Genomic DNA, 4,672 nt, shown 5'->3' with positions numbered 1-4,672 from the left:
TTTCAATCCCAAGTACAGACCTGACTCCACCCTGCGCACTCATCTACAGGGGTCTGCGCACTCAGCTGCGGACTCTACTAGGCCTCTGCGCACTTAGCTGTAGAGCCTCTTCCTACTACTACGACCCAACACACTCTAAATTTCACTCTATGTTCTTACCATGCCTTCGCTATTCTACCTCTCTATGCTTTCCTAAGCTATCTTTACACTTAGGGCCTTGCTCTATTTATACAATCCCATGGTCCACGGACCATGGGTAGGTCGACACATCTTTACATTAAATTACAATTCTTAGGGTGGACAACCCTATGACTCGATTATATAATTCGCGCTCCGCGCCCGTACTTCACGGAGTTCTACACCATCTTTGACCAAAACTTGGGCTTTAAGCCCCAAAACCTGCTGCGGGGGATCCCATGCCCAACAGGTTCGCTCTAGGTTAGGGTCTTCTGGATCTTGGTCGTTGGCATAGAACAAGGCATTTTAGTCCCTGGACACTAGCACACAAGCCTATGAGAGCGACCAGAGACCCATAGTCACTGGCACAAAGACTTATGGGAGTGCCTATGGCTTCAGAGGTAGATATGGAGGTATCGATCCCCTGTCGCTTGCAAAGAGTGGTCCTGAGAGCGACTAGGACATCTTGGTCGCTCACACAATAGCAATAAGGGAATGACTCTTGGTTTTAGCTACATTGTGCCATAGTCACACGCATAAAGAATTCCTGAGAGCAACCCTGCAGTCATAGTCGCTCGGATACAATGACTAGGAAGTTTTGATCGCAGAGAAAAAATATTAATGAGAGTGACCAGGAAGTTTTGATCACATGCAAGCAATTTTGATGAGAGCGATCAGAGTTCAGATCTAGAGTTTGACATCTTGGCTTCAATTGACTCCAGTGATCTGGTAGATCTAAGTTTCTCTCTACTGTTATACATATCTGTAGATCTTATTTGTTAGTTTCCGCCACAAACATATGTATCGGGCTCATTAATAGTGACAACAATATACAATAATTGACATCAGTTTGTGACAACGCATTACAACCATCTGTATGAAGGTTCTAATTCCTAGCATGATTAGATTTGTTTCATAGATATCATTATTGTTTTGCTGCATAGAAAACGTTATGGATCATTGTACTCTCTTTTGTTGCATCATTTGATGACGATCTAAGAAGAAGAATATTTGCAAGGGTTTTCCCCATAGTGGGTTTTGTCGTGGTCTTGGACCAATCCCGGTGTATCTATGTGTGTGCATGCTTTCTTCTACTATTCCTTTTATGTCCCCCTGCATTGATGATGATGGTGATGTTGTTTCTATCTATGTAATTGCATATGTTGATGTATAATGGTGTAGATCTGAATAATGTAATGATGATATGGGGGGAACTTAATGTATTAATGGTGAAATTCAATTAGTAAAGCAAAGAACAATGTCATACTAAGAAAATTTAACATGATATACATGGATATGAAGGGTTTGAGCCGCTTGGCTGTGGTTTTGGAAATGAGTTTATAGGTGGTGTTGCATAATGATATTGGGCAGAAATTAGAAAAAGAGCCAGGCTTGTCAATATTCCGGATTAGAGAGATGAAGGTGGCATTGGTGGCAGCAGAAACCCAACCATGAATTCTGGACTCTTCCACCATATCAGTAATCTCATCGATCATGATGTATTGAAAGTGTAGGAATAGCACCATGGTGCATCCATCGGGTTCAAGACTTTCGATCAAATAGGGACTCTAAAACCAAAAATTTAAGTCTACAATCCGTTCCAAGTCTCCACTCACACTGTCTATTAGAGCCTAGATCTACCTCAGGCTGAAGGAAGGCAGGTCTAGGGTAACATCAAACCACGCTTAACCTGGTAGCTAGCCCTACCAGGTTAGGAGAGAGCTCTCTCCTTGTCAATCTCAATTAGGATATTGGCAATTAGGGCTTGAGATGACTGAATTTAATGTAGCTTTTAGGCTAGGTATAGTAGCTCTAGGGTTTTTGATTGTTTTTTTTTGGGTCGAAACAACAAGAGAAAGGATGATTTGGATTATGGCATCAATGTCAATTTCTGCTAACAAACCTGGGGCAAATTAAGTGCCATGTTTAGCCAAGTGAAGTTTGTAAATGTGAGAAGTATAAGGGAGAAATCCTGATGCCCTGCAGGCATCAAACAAAGGATGGATCTACAACAACAACTTTAGATGAAAGAGAATAACAAGGTTGCTCAACAGAGCATCTAACAACAGATGAATTCTGCTAAAACTACCATTACAACTAACAACAAAATCATCATGAAAGGAGCATCATTATGGATGAATTCCTAACATATCACTTAGATGATGTTGAAACAAAGGAGAAAAACAGAATGTGTAAATGTATTATAGGAGAAAAAACATACAAAACATTTAAGCACCGTGATGAATCCCAGGCCTAAAGGGCAAAAACTGCTTTATTATGATATTCAATAAAACTTTACACAGTCCAAATGATTCTTTGCTGCCAAAATCCAACCTCTGTACACTGTTAAATTTATAAAATATATACATTTTCTCATCCCTGTACTAAGGGAATTGAGCTCAACCATTTTCTTCAAAATAGAACCAGTTGCATTAAACTTGGACCAATTTTTTGAAAATAGGTGTTGAAACGAACTCGTATCTCCTAAACCATAGCAGCTGTTACAAAAATGAAAGAGGTTTTTGTAGATGAGGTCATTTTGGAGAAATTTTTTTCTCAAATTTTGGAAATTTGTTTCCAGTTGCTCGTAATCGTGCCACAAAATCATCTCTAAAATAGAAAATCATTAAAAATTTAAATCTATGAAAATGAGTTGTAAAGAGCTAGTCACATATCCCAATTCATGACACCTGTGAATAAAATGAAAGATGTTTTTGTTATATAGCTCGTGTTTAACAAAAAACTCCTTGGGTTTTGCAAAATTACTTTCCATCTGTTGTAAAATGGCACCGCACTAAAATGATTAAAATAGTAAAATAAATGAAAAATTTGCTTTGTTTTAATGTAGGCTCCAAATATCACTGTATATCTCCCACATAGTAGCACCTGTGCATAAACTGAAGGAGGTTTTTTTTATTTGGTATGTGATGGTTTTGAAAAATTCCTTACCATTATTTCAGAAACTGATCTTGTACTAAACTTGTCATTGTGTGTGCAGCAACTGACCTCAAAACATGCATAACCAAGAATCACTCATTCATTTCGATCATATCTTCTGATCCAAAAACCGGTTATGGGAGTGTGATATACCATTGGAAATATTTTTCCAAGATTCTTCTGATGGAAATACTTAGGATATGATTTGCACTAAAGATCATGTGAAAAACATCTCTGAAAACTAGACATAGTAAGAGCCCATTTTGATCCCTGGTGATAGGCTGCGAAGACTGGAACTAACATCGGCCTTATTGGGGATGGCAACTCCTTGGAGGTGTCAAGAAAACTTTGACCAAGTGCCTCACCCAGTGGGCAATACGGTCAAACAACTGCAAAATCAAAACAACTCATACCAATCCAAACTGAAAGGCTGCCTTTGGTAGCTTATTTATTTACACAAACCTACCCTACTTTGTTGCAAAATCAATGGATCAAGTGATGTTGTAATGCCATATCAACCATTCAAGTAACTGTGACAAAGATGCTGCTTGGAAATTCTTGGACCAGGACACAAGTGGAAATTCTTCCAACAATATATACCCATAGTACCTCTGGCTCTGTAAAAGGCAACCTGGTTTTTATTTCAACTTAAAAATATATTCCATATATGCTACTATGGGATCATAGAAACTAGATTCTATCTGCTACCGCAGCTCATTAACATATGATTTTGGCTGGAGATTGTCACATCCTCGCTGTAAATCATAACATCCTTCAATCCAACCATCCAAGGGTAGCCTTATCTTTTCTTCTTTGGGAGGAGGGAGAGTTTCCAAGAATTGTTTAGGGTCTTGGAATGCATGTGATTTAATTTGAACATCCAATAATTCAATTTCATTTTCCAATCTTTCAAACACTAAGCCAAGAAAACAATATTTACTCTCAGGTGTGAGTCAGCTAGATTTTAAGCTAAGAAGCAATGATGTTAAAAAACTCCGATAAATCTAAAATTTTGCTAACTCATCCCTTAAAATCAATAACATTTCAATAGATAACGGATTTGCCACATACCCTGTCATCGGTGATTACCATCAACATTTTTGAAAACTGTATTCTTTGGTAGTGAAGTCAAAGCTCAGGATCTTGAACATTGGAGTCATCAGGTAGATGATTTCAGCCTTCATATGTGTCTGACTGTTGTCCACCATCAGCAACCAGATTTGCAACTTGAATGATCTTTCCCGGATGATCCGGATTTAGACAGGAACACAATAAAACACAGAGATAACCATAAATACAGATATGCAGCGGAAATAATACTTCATTTCATTACTGTAAAATACTGAAATATTCTTACAAATATAAATGGAAAGAAACCAGTTAGGGCGATGGTAGCTTATCTCTGAGGAGAGATGTGGCGGCTACATGCCTCTGAACTGTTCCGAACTGTGTTACAATGAGGCTCGAAGGCCTATTTATTGTTGAGAAACAATGGAAAACCCTTCACATCCCAAAACCTAACCCTAGAAGATGAAACGCCAATTTGTGGGCCCCGTTT

The sequence above is a fragment of the Pinus tabuliformis genome, chromosome 7, assembly GCF_031772625.1.
Source record: "Pinus tabuliformis cultivar Carrire ecotype Pingquan chromosome 7, CPIR1, whole genome shotgun sequence".
Classification (NCBI taxonomy): Eukaryota; Viridiplantae; Streptophyta; class Pinopsida; order Pinales; family Pinaceae; genus Pinus; species Pinus tabuliformis.
This window is presented reverse-complemented; position numbering follows the sequence as displayed.